This window comes from Artemia franciscana, chromosome 1, assembly GCF_032884065.1.
Source record: "Artemia franciscana chromosome 1, ASM3288406v1, whole genome shotgun sequence".
Classification (NCBI taxonomy): domain Eukaryota; kingdom Metazoa; phylum Arthropoda; class Branchiopoda; order Anostraca; family Artemiidae; genus Artemia; species Artemia franciscana.
In genome coordinates this window covers 65,205,599-65,218,491 of record NC_088863.1, presented here as the reverse complement: position 1 = coordinate 65,218,491, position 12,893 = coordinate 65,205,599, and the positions used below count along the sequence as shown (strand labels likewise).

The 12,893-nt window shown below is 34.7% G+C and overlaps 2 long non-coding RNA genes across 2 annotated transcripts; both read right to left on the bottom strand.

The window, feature by feature from the left end:
* Positions 1–7,278: 7,278 nt before the first annotated feature.
* LOC136032941 (uncharacterized) lies at positions 7,279–10,411 on the bottom strand. Its single transcript, XR_010618818.1, has 2 exons — positions 10,245–10,411; positions 7,279–9,608 (listed from the first exon to the last, which is right to left on the bottom strand). It is a non-coding gene; the product is annotated as an uncharacterized LOC136032941 (long non-coding RNA).
* A 541-nt stretch (positions 10,412–10,952) lies between these two features.
* Positions 10,953–12,135, bottom strand: LOC136032944 (uncharacterized). Its single transcript, XR_010618829.1, has 2 exons — positions 11,940–12,135; positions 10,953–11,299 (listed from the first exon to the last, which is right to left on the bottom strand). It is a non-coding gene; the product is annotated as an uncharacterized LOC136032944 (long non-coding RNA).
* Positions 12,136–12,893: the final 758 nt, after the last annotated feature.

Below are 12,893 nucleotides of genomic sequence, written 5' to 3'. Positions count from 1 at the left end.
AATTAGATTCTTTTGATTTTGTGTTACCCTTTAGTATCTTTTGGTACCTATACTAATAATACAATGTCATCTTGGTTTGGAACTTATCTTTTTGAATTTGAATTAAGATGCAAACCATGTATAACAACACCAGAAACTTGTTTTTTGTTGTTGTTTTTTTTTTATTAGAAATAAGATCTCCTAATTTTTCCTCTAGAAAGCTGTCTATTTGAGTAGTAATAGGACTGTTTGAGCAGTAATAGTGGCATAGTTTTTGGACCTTCAACTATACTGAGCGAAATGGCTATTTCAAAGTTATGATCGGATGTCTTGGTGAAAAAGGAGCGTATGAGGTTGCTAGTTGTGCTCCAGTCTTTTGTGTCACTGAATATGGGCACTAAGATTTGTAATTTCTGTTCGAATTAAAAATCGTTTTGAATTAACAATTACCGTTCGAATTCTCCCAATCTACTGGGACCATTGGTTTAACATTATCACCCTAATGAAGAACACATATTTGTAGTCTTTCTTGTGGGAAGAAAACATCAAGAAATTAAATATAAAAAAAACCTTTTTTATAACTGAAAGTAAGGAGCGACCCTTTTTCACAAGCCTATTTTTTAAAACAATAAAAACTTTAGCGTAAAGAGCGATGCGGTAAGGAGGAGATAGCTCTTCTCATGTACGGAATAATTTCTGTTCGTTTTAATGTTGTTTTTTTACTTCCAGTTAAATAAAAAACTTGTCTTTCATTTAATTTCTGAACGTATTACAACTAATGGAGGTTCAAATTTAGCTCACCGTACATGACAAATGAAAACAGAATTTACTAATTAACTTTGGCAGATTTATTCCATTTATGGAGGGTTGCCCCTCCTCAATACCTTCCTCTTTACGCTGAAGCTGTTAGCACTTTAAAAAAACTTCTTATTCTAATAAAACGGCCTCTGTTTGTTAGTAGACGCTCTTAAAAAATTGGGATGAACAGTCAAACTTTAGCGTAAAGAGCAAGGTGTTGAGGAGGAGGCCTCCCTTCATATATGGAATAATTTCTGCTTGTTTTTCAAATAATGCCGGCTAATCTAGCTCACCCCCCCCCTCTATCACTGAGAACTCATCCGTGGAAACTTCATCCAAGGTAAAGTGCATCACAACCCACCCCCTAAAATTCCCTCCAGACGATTCCAGTCTCGCTGAGAATCTCTCTCCACGTAATATTGCTTGCGGACGATTCAGCCTGAAAAATTCTCATTAGCATTCTTTCATTTGAATAAGACTAACCTTGAATCGGTTTTTCGATCACTCCAGAATTCTTGTGAACAATTGGCGAATTTCATAACTTACAGGCCTCTCCCCATGCATTCTGGGAGATCATTTTACATCTAAAGACACAATTGTTTGATCTTTCAACTATACTGAACAAAATGGCTATCTCAAACTTTTGGTCAGATAATTTCGGGGGATAAATGGGAGTGGGGAGCCCAGTTGCTTTCATATCTTTTTTGTCACTTAAAAGGGCACAAGAATTTTTAATTTCCGTTCGAATGACCCTCATGATCTTTTAGGACCATTATTTTGATACAATCATCCCTGAAAAACAAAAATAAACATCCGTGATGTTTATTTTTAAACATCCGTCAAAGTTACAATCCGTACTGTAACTTTGTTCACGATCCAATTCTACACATGTCGAAACAGCAGCGATACGGTTAGGTGAAGGCATTCCCAAACCCTGAAGAGGTTTGTTTGCCATACTTATGCAAAAATCTTCTATAACAATTAAAGTGTAGTTATAAATTTCTGGTGTAAAATCAAAAGTCATGTCTGACGTCTCTAACTGTTTTCGATGAAGTATATCTTCGGACATTTTTGACTTATATTTTTCCCATAAATCTGTAGGAGCTGATGGAGAGCAAGTTCTTAAAATGATGCCAAACAATGCACGAATTTGAATTGGGGTTGACGTTTCGCACGCGTCATTGATGCAGTTATCCCAGTGTTGGTCATTCTCCAATAAATTCAGAGCTTGGCATGCACTACGGTAAGTGTCATGTATAGTACCATTTACAGTCCTCAAATACTCAAAGGATGTCGGACCGGGTACATTCACCAAAAGCAGGCGTAGAAAGAAGCATTCATGTTGATTGGGGTGAACGGTGTAGAGTCTTCCTATCGTGGTATCTTTGAAGATGGTAGGTTGGCCGTCGACTGACTTACCCTGTTTTCGACGTTCAAATACTTTATTTTTAGTATTCCACGTGTAATACGAAGGCACTTCAGTATACAGCAGCTTTTTTGCAAAAGAATCATTTTTGCAAAGCGAAAAAAAAGCTGTTAATGTTGTATCCGGTGGATTCAGGACTCTTTGTTGCACGTTGGTTTCCGTGAAATAAACACGTTGACCATTCTGTAAATGTACCGCTAAGTGAACAACAGCTGGACTATGTTCATGTATCGGAAATGAAAGAATTCGCCAAACAGCTTCATTACTGCTTATGTATCTTCCAGCCTGATATTCTACGATTTCATCGAAATCTTTGATTTCGGACTGCAAGCCAAAAACTGCCATGTCACTGCCTTTGTTGACGTATTTACATATGTATTTGATTGCCTTTACGGAGTTACAGTATTCAACGTTTATGTGTGCATTAAATGTTTTTGATAATAAAGGGGAATATGGAACAACCCACTGGTTATCTACTTCGATGGTGGTACCGTTACGCTTCTTTATTATTGCTGTTTTACCGCCATCTTCAGTAGATCTTCTTCTATATTGTGGGTAACCATCATTGCCAGTAATTGTTTTGGGTACTAAAAGTCGAGGATATTGCTTTGTGCACCTTCCTTTGGCATGCATGGTGAATTTTCGTTCAGTGCACCGCAAGGTCCATGTATCATATTTTTTACAATAATATCATGTAACCCCTTATCGACATTTTTATCAGGTATTTCAGCGGAAATCGCATCATCAATTTCGTTTGAAGTAATTTTTGTATGTAGCCAGATTAGTATATGTGCGTGTGGCAAACCTCGTTTTTGCCATTCCACTGAGTATATCCAGCATCGCACTGACCCAAACACTTCATGTTTTACAAGGTAGTTTATCAGTGATTTCAACTTTTGCCGGAAGACACGTGCCGTAATGTCATGCCTATGAACCGCCGATTGTCCTTGAAGTAAAAGCTGCAGTATCTCGTCCCAAGATTGATTACATGTAAATGTAATAAATAAATCTGGACGACCATAGAGACGAACATACGCAATAGCATCTTGAGCATATTCATGCATATGACGGGGACTGCCAGCATATGACGAAGGTAAAATTGTTAATCTTCCAACGTTTGTGGTATTACCGTCATTTATAACTGCATCTCGCAAATGAATGTATTGTTCAGAGCGGAGCTTGGTCTGATTCAGGCGGATATATAGCAAACGTTCTGATTCAATTTTAGCATACATATCAACGATAAATTGGTGAAACAATTCACGGCATTTTAAAATATAATTTTCTTCATCCTGCCGAATCATTAGTCTATAGGAATAATAATGCATTGCACTGCATTTCTTATTCATTTCTTTGTTAGTGGCTGGATTCATCAATTTAATATTAAAGTGATAGCCGTCGGCTCCATCCCAAAAATGATAGGATATTGTAGGGCATCGTAGCATCGATGAGTTTCAGCAATTCTTAACAACTGAGCGTTTCGCTTATGTAGAATAATATCTCGAGGTAAAAACTGATCACCGACCATAACGATTGCCACTTCGTCGATAGTCGGAGCATTGTATCTACGCACATGTTGGCCAGGAGGCGTTTTGTCAGCGGAAATAACAATTTTATGAGTATCACTAGGCATCAAATCGATGGCTGTTTTGAACAGACGCACTAACTTATTATTTTCGTGGAAAAGATGTTTCAATTGGGAAACGATTGTCCTTTCAACGTTGGGAGAAATTTCGCAACGTGCATTCAATTCAGAATTGCTATCACTGATGAAGTACAATTGTAAAAATTTATGATTCTCGCCTGAGAATGGTAGAAGGGGACCCTGCTTTATGATAAATTTGCCCTTTTACTTTGAAAGTAGACATAAATTGATCTGGATTTTCGATTTGGGCTCCAAACGACGTCATTTGGAAACATGAGTTGTATTGTCTGATTTTTGACAAAAAACGCTTAGATTCTGACGTAGTTCCAGTAAGGAAAGTCTTCAATGGCTCTGGTGTGCAGCCAATAGAGGAAGTTTAACTTTTCCTGAGGCGCAACACATTCCTATTGTTTCACCATTGAATCAAGGCCTTGCAATAGGGGACAAATTTTAGACATTGTCCCGATTTGAACACATCTACTCAAGCTATAATCATCGACTGGGTTGTACCTGAATGCCAGGCGATAACTTTCAGATTGCTCTGATTCTCGGCACGCTTTCTTTTCTTACTTTCTCTATCAGCAGCAAGCCTGATTTCTTGCTGTTCTTGTAATTCCTCGGCACGCTTTCTTTTCTTACTTTATCAGCAGCAAGCCTGATTTCTTGCTGTTCTTGTGATTCCTCGGCACGCTTTCTTTTCTTACTTTCTCTATCAGCAGCAAGCCTGATTTCTTGCTGTTCTTGTAATTCCTCGGCACGCCTTCTTTTTTCACATTCTCTTTTAGCAGCAAGTCTGCTTCTGCGTTGCTCTGGTAGTTCCTCGGCATGCTTTCTGTTCTTTCTTTCTCTATTAGCCTCAAGCCTGTTTCCCTGCTGGTCTTTTGATTCCTCGGCACGCCTTCTTTTTTCACTTTCTCTTTTAGCAGCAAGTCTGCTTCTGCGTTGCTCTGGTAGTTCCTCGCATGCTTTCTGTTCTTTCTTTCTCTATCAGCCTCAAGCCTGTTTCCCTGCTGGTCTTTTGATTCCTCGGCACGCCTTCTTTTTTCACTTTCTCTTTTAGAAGCAGGTCTGCTTTCGCGTTGCTCTGGTAGTTCCTCGGCACGCTTTCTTTTCTGACTTTCTCTATCAGCAGCAAGTTTTTTGGCATAGACTCTATGAGCATCTTCATCAGTCATTGTAAACTTAAACATTAATAGATTTCTACGCGAACATATGTCTTATATAACTTTAATGACGTCACCTTCAAAGCAAAAAATGACGGCAACTAATTTCATGACGTCAGCCGAAACATGACGTCACCTGATCCACAGATCCACAGATCCACAGACAGACAGACAACTTATTTTTATATATATAGAAGATATATATATATATATATATATATATATATATATATATATATATATATATATATATATATATATATATATATATATATATATATATATATTCACATGTGGGACATGGGGACACAACTACAATGGCGCGTAACGACTTACGCGCGTGGGGGGGGGGGCTTGGAGGGTTGCGAAGCGCCCCCACCAACCTAGGTGTTGGCTAGTCTTCTATAACTTCTAGTTGGCTAGTCAGCTAGTCTTCTATAATAACTAAAGTGTAGTTATAAGTTTCTGATGTAAAATCAAAAGTCATATCTGACGTCTCTAACCGTTTTCGATTGAGTATATCTTCGGACATTTTCGATTTATATTTTCCCCATAACTCTGTAGGAGCTGAAGGAGAGCAAGTTGTTAGAATGATTTCAAACAATGCACGAATTTGACTTGGAGTTGAGGTTTCGCACGCGTCATTGATGCAGTTATTCTAGTGTTGGCCATTCTCCAATAAATTCAGAGCTCGGCATGGACTACGGTAAGTCTCATGTATAGTACCGTTTACAGTTCTCAAATACTAAAAAGACGTCGGACCGGGTGCATCACCAAAAGCAGGCGTAGAAAGAAGCATTCATGCTGATTGGGGTGAACGATGTAGAGTCTACCTATCGTGGTATCTTTGAAGATGGTAGGTTTGCCGTCGACTGACTTACCCTGTTTTCGATGTTCAAATACTTTGCTTTTAGTATTCCACGTGTAATACGAAGGCACTTCAGCATATAGCAGTTTTTTTTCAAAAGAATCATTTTTGCATAGCAAAAAGGAAGCAGTTAAATTTGTATCCTGTGGATTCAGGACTCTTTGTTGCACGTTGGATTCCGAAAAATAAACACGGTGACCATTCTGTAAATGTACCAATAAGTGAACAACATCTGGACTTCGTTCATGTATCGGAAATGAAAGAATTCACCAAACAGCTTCTTTACTGCTTATGTATCTTCCAGCCTGATATTGTACTATTTCGTCAATATCTTTGATTTCGGACTACAAGCCAAAAACTGCCATGTTACTGCCTTTGTTGACGTATTTACATATGTATTTGATTGCCTTTACGTGTTACAGTATTCAACGTTTATGTGTGCATTAAATGTTTTTGATAATAATGGGGAATATGGAACAACACACTGGTTATCTACTTCGATGGTGGTACCTTTACGCTTCTTTATTATTGCTGTTTTACCGCCATCTTCAGTAGATCTTCTTCTATATTGTGGGTAACCATCATTGCCAGTAATTGTGTTGGGTACTAAAAGTCGAGGATAAAAGCCGATTGTCCTTGAATTAAAAGCTACTGTATCTCGTCCCAAGATTGATTACATGTAAATGTAATATATACATCTCGACGACCATAGAGACGAGCAAACACAATAGCAACTTGAGCATATTCATGCATATGACGGGGACTGCCAGCATATAACAAAGGTAAAACCGTTAATCTTCCAACGTTTGTGGTGTTACCGTCATGTACAACTGCATCTCTCAAATGAATGTATTGTTCAGAGCGGAGCTTGGTGTGATTCAAACGGATAAATAGCAAACGTTCTGATCCAATTTTTGCATACATATCAACGACGTATTGGTGAAACACTTGACGACATTTAAAAATATAATTGTCTTCATCCTGCCGAATCATTAGTCTATAGGAATAATAATGCATTGCACTGCATTTCTTATTCATTTCTTTGCTAGTGGCTGGATTTATCAATTTAATATTAAAGTGATAGCCGTCGGCTCCATCCGAAAAAATGATAGGATATTGTAGGACATCGTAGCATCGATGAGTTTCAGCAATTCTTACCAACTGAGCGTTTCGCTTATGAAGAATAATATCTCGAGGTAAAAACTGATCACCGACCATAACAATTGCCACTTCGTCGATAGTTGGGAGCATTGTATTTACGAACATGTTGGCCAGGAGGGCGTTTTGTCAGCGGAAATAACAATTTTATGCGTATCAGTAGGCATCAAATCGATGGCTGTATTGAACACACGCACTGAATTATTATTTTGGTGTACGTCCTGGTCGTCATTTATACTCCCTTTGTCCCGGTGCTTTGTTGATTGCTAATCGAACATTCCTTTTGTCCTGGTCGCTTTCTCTTTGAGTGTCGTCATTTATTTTTTTCTTTTTTAGTTCTTTTAGTTTTTACCTTTTTTAGTTTTTTTTTTAGTTTTTAGTTTTTTTAGTTTTTTACCTTTTTTAGTTTTTTTAGTTTTTTTGGTTTTTTAGCTTTTTTATTTTTTTTATTAGTTTTTAGTTTTTTTGTAGTTTTTGCCTTTTTTTTAGTTTTTTTAGTTTTTTAGCTTTTTTATTAGTTTTTAGTTTTTTTTGTAGTTTTTGCCTTTTTTTTAGTTTTTTCAGTTTTGACGTCACCTGATCCAGTTTTTTCAGGTGACGTCACCTGATCCACGATCCACAGATCCACAGACAACTTATTTTTATATATATAGATAGTTTTTTTTTTTTACTTATGTCCTGGTCGTCATTTATACTCCCTGTGTCCCGGTGCTTTGTTGATTGCTAATCGAACATTCCTTTTGTCCTGGTCGCTTTCTCTTGAGTGTCGTCATTTATTAGTTTTTTTCCTTTTTTTTTTAGTTTTTTATTGGTTTTTACCTTTATTTTAGCTTATTTTTCAGTTTTTTCCTTTTTGTTAGTTTTTTTTTATTTTTTATTTTTTTTAGTTTTTTACCTTTTTTTAGTTTTTTTAGTTTTTTTAGTTTTTTAGCTTTTTTACTTTTTTTATTAGTTTTTAGTTTTTTTTGTAGTTTTTGCCTTTTTTTAGTTTTTTCAGTTTTTTTTTTTAGTTTTTTATTGGTTTTTACCTTTATAGTTTTTTTAGTTTTTTAGCTTTTTTATTTTTTTATTAGTTTTTAGTTTTTTTTGTAGTTTTTGCCTTTTTTTAGTTTTTTCAGTTTTGACGTCACCTAATCCAGTTTTTTCAGGTGACGTCACCTGACACATCCATCCACACATCCACAGACAGACAACTTATTTTTATATATATAGATATATATATACTAGCTGTTGGGGTGGCGCTTCGCGCCACCCCAACACCTAGTTGGTGGGGGCGCTTCGCGCCCCCCCCAAGCCCCCCCCGCGCGCGTAAGTCGTTACGCGCCATAATAGTTACGCGCCATTGTAGTTGTGTCCCTATGTCCCACCTGTGAATATAGATAGATATATATATATATGGTTTTAACTACGTAAAACTTGCGAATATACAACATTCTTTGCTGTCCCATTGTCTTTGCATATAAATAGATTGTCAGGTTTACCGACTCTTGAACATGCAACATATAATGGTCCATGGGAAAACAATCTGTATTCAGATCTATACCTCATGATTCTAATGATTGCCCTTGAGCTTTGTTGATGGTGATTGCTAATCGACCATTCCCTGTCCCGGTGTGTAGTTGTGTCCCTGTGTCCCGGTCGTCATTTATATTCCCTGTGTCCCGGTCGTCATTTGTATCCCGGTGTCCCGGTCTGTATATACATTCGTTTTTTAGTTTTGTTTTTCTCCTTTATTTTTTTCCTTTTTTTTTCTTTTTTAGCTTATTTAGATTTTTAGATTTTTTAGTTTTTTTATTAGTTTTTAGTTTTTTTTTCTTTTTAGTTTTTTTGTCCCGGTCGTCATTTATATCCCCCTGTTTCCCCCGGTGTCCCCGTTGTAGTTGTGTCCCTGTGTCCCGGTCGTCATTTATATTCCCTGTGTCCCGGTCGTCATTTGTATCCCGGTGTACCGGTCTGTATATACATTCGTTTTTTAGTTTTGTTTTTCTCCTTTATTTTTTTCCTTTTTTTTCTTTTTTAGTTTATTTAGATTTTTAGATTTTTTAGTTTTTTTATTAGTTTTTAGTTTTTTTTTCTTTTTAGTTTTTTTTGTAGTTTTTACCTTCTTTTTAGTTTTGTTAATTTTTTTTTTACTTATGTCCTGGTCGTCATTTATGCTCCCTATGTCCCGGTGCTTTGTTGATTGCTAATCGAACATTCCTTTTGTCCTGGTCGCTTTCTCTTTGAGTGTCGTCATTTATTTTTTTCTTTTTAGTTCTTTAGTTTTTACCTTTTTTAGTTTTTTTTAGTTTTTTAGATGAAAATTTTTTTTAGTTTTTTCCTTTTTTTCTTTTTAGTTTTTATTGGTTTTTACCTTTATGTTAGCTTATTTTTCAGTTTTTTCCTTTTTTCTTAGTTTTTTTTTTATTTTTTATTTTTTTTAGTTTTTTACCTTTTTTTAGTTTTTTTAGTTTTTTTAGTTTTTTTAGTTTTTTAGCTTTTTTACTTTTTTTATTAGTTTTTAGTTTTTTTGTAGTTTTTGCCTTTTTTTAGTTTTTTCAGTTTTTTTTTTAGTTTTTTATTGGTTTTTACCTTTATTTTAGCTTATTTTTCAGTTTTTTCCTTTTTTTAGTTTTTTTTTTAGTTTTTAGTTTTTTTTAGTTTTTTACCTTTTTTTAGTTTTTTTAGTTTTTTTAGTTTTTTAGCTTTTTTATTTTTTTTTATTAGTTTTTAGTTTTTTTTGTAGTTTTTGCCTTTTTTTTAGTTTTTTTAGTTTTTAGCTTTTTTATTAGTTTTTAGTTTTTTTTGTAGTTTTTGCCTTTTTTTAGTTTGACAACTTATTTTTATATATATAGATAGTTTTTTTTTTACTTATGTCCTGGTCGTCATTTATACTCCCTGTGTCCCTGTGCTTTGTTGATTGCTAATCGAACATTCCTTTTGTCCTGGTCGCTTTCTCTTTGAGTGTCGTCATTTATTAGTTTTTTCCTTTTTTTTTAGTTTTTTATTGGTTTTTACCTTTATTTTAGCTTATTTTTCAGTTTTTTCCTTTTTTTTAGTTTTTTTTATTTTTTATTTTTTTTTTAGTTTTTTACCTTTTTTTAGTTTTTTTTAGTTTTTTTAGTTTTTTAGCTTTTTTACTTTTTTATTAGTTTTTAGTTTTTTTTGTAGTTTTTGCCTTTTTTTAGTTTTTTCAGTTTTTTTTTTTAGTTTTTTATTGGTTTTTACCTTTATAGTTTTTTTAGTTTTTTAGCTTTTTTATTTTTTTTATTAGTTTTTAGTTTTTTTTGTAGTTTTTGCCTTTTTTTAGTTTTTTCAGTTTTGACGTCACCTGATCCAGTTTTTTCAGGTGACGTCACCTGACACATCCATCCATCCATCCACAGACAACTTATTTTTATGTATATACTAGCTGTTGGGGTGGCGCTTCGCGCCACCCCAACACCTAGTTGGTGGGGGCGCTTCGCGCCCCCCCCAAGCCCCCCCGCGCGCGTAAGTCGTTACGCGCCATAATAGTTACGCGCCATTGTAGTTGTGTCCCTATGTCCCACCTGTGAATATAGATAGATATATATATATATGGTTTTAACTACGTAAAACTTGCGAATATACAACATTCTTTGCTGTCCCATTGTCTTTGCATATAAATAGATTGTCAGGTTTACCGACTTTTGAACATGCAACATATAATGGTCCATGGGAAAACAATCTGTATTCAGATCTATACCTCATGATTCTAATGATTGCCCTTGAGCTTTGTTGATGGTGATTGCTAATCGACCATTCCCTGTCCCGGTGTCCCGGTCGTCATTTACATCCCCCTGTTTCCTCCGGTGTCCCCGTTGTAGTTGTGTCCCTGTGTCCCGGTCGTCATTTATATTCCCTGTGTCCCGGTCGTCATTTGTATCCCGGTGTCCCGGTCTGTATATACATTCGTTTTTTAGTTTTGTTTTTCTCCTTTATTTTTTTCCTTTTTTTTTCTTTTTTAGCTTATTTAGATTTTTAGATTTTTTAGTTTTTTTATTAGTTTTTAGTTTTTTTTTCTTTTTAGTTTTTTTGTCCCGGTCGTCATTTATATCCCCCTGTTTCCCCCGGTGTCCCCGTTGTAGTTGTGTCCCTGTGTCCCGGTCGTCATTTATATTCCCTGTGTCCCGGTCGTCATTTTTTTAGTTTTTTTAGTTTTTTAGCTTTTTTACTTTTTTTATTAGTTTTTAGTTTTTTTGTAGTTTTTGCCTTTTTTTAGTTTTTTCAGTTTTTTTTTTTAGTTTTTTATTGGTTTTTACCTTTATTTTAGCTTATTTTTCAGTTTTTTTCCTTTTTTTTAGTTTTTTTCAGTTTTTAGTTTTTTTAGTTTTTTACCTTTTTTTAGTTTTTTTAGTTTTTTTAGTTTTTTAGCTTTTTTATTTTTTTTTATTAGTTTTTAGTTTTTTTTGTAGTTTTTGCCTTTTTTTTAGTTTTTTTAGTTTTTTAGCTTTTTTATTAGTTTTTAGTTTTTTTTGTAGTTTTTGCCTTTTTTTAGTTTGACAACTTATTTTTATATATATAGATAGTTTTTTTTTTTACTTATGTCCTGGTCGTCATTTATACTCCCTGTGTCCCGGTGCTTTGTTGATTGCTAATCGAACATTCCTTTTGTCCTGGTCGCTTTCTCTTTGAGTGTCGTCATTTATTAGTTTTTTCCTTTTTTTCTTTTTAGTTTTTTATTGGTTTTTACCTTTATTTTAGCTTATTTTTCAGTTTTTTCCTTTTTTTTAGTTTTTTTTTATTTTTTATTTTTTTTAGTTTTTTACCTTTTTTTAGTTTTTTTTAGTTTTTTTAGTTTTTTAGCTTTTTTACTTTTTTTATTAGTTTTTAGTTTTTTTTTGTAGTTTTTGCCTTTTTTTAGTTTTTTCAGTTTTTTTTTAGTTTTTTATTGGTTTTTACCTTTATAGTTTTTTTAGTTTTTTAGCTTTTTTATTTTTTTTATTAGTTTTTAGTTTTTTTTGTAGTTTTTGCCTTTTTTTAGTTTTTTCAGTTTTGACGTCACCTGATCCAGTTTTTTCAGGTGACGTCACCTGACACATCCATCCACACATCCACAGACAGACAGACAACTTATTTTTATATATATAGATATATATATATATATATATATATATATATATGTATATATATGTATATATATATATATATATATATATATATATCGATCTATATTCACAGGTGGGACACAAGGACACAACTACAATGGCACGTAACTAATATGGCGCGTAACGACTTGCGCCTGCGGGGGGGCTTGGGGGTGGGGTATGACGCGAAGCGCCTCCACCAACTAGGTGGTATATATATAAAAATAAGTTGTATGTGTGTCTGTCGAGTGACATCATATCAGCATGTCATGACGTCGTGAAGTTAGTTGTCGTCATGTTTGTTGTGACGATGACGTCATTAAAGGTGTTTAAAACATTCGTTCACGAAAAAATGTTTAATTGTAAAATGACTGAAGAAGCTACAATGGCAACAGCCGAGGAAGCTGCTCAAAGAGTCTATGCCAAAAAACTTGCTGCTGAGAGAGAAAGTAAGAAAAAAAGCCTGCCGAGGATTCACAAGAACAGCAAGAAAAGAGGCTTGCGGCTGATAGAGAAAGTAAGAAAAGAAAGCGTGCCGAAGAATCACAACCACAGCGTGAAATTAGGCTTGCGTCTCAAAGAGAAATCACCAAAGAAAGCGTGCCGAGGAATCACAAGAGCAACCTGAAAATTTTCGCATAGCATTCAGGTACACCCCGGTCGATGATTATAGCTTGAGTAGATCAGTTCAAATCGGGACTATGTCTAAAATTTTTCCCTATTGCAAGGCCTTGAAATTTAATGGTGAAACAATGGGAATGTGTGGCGC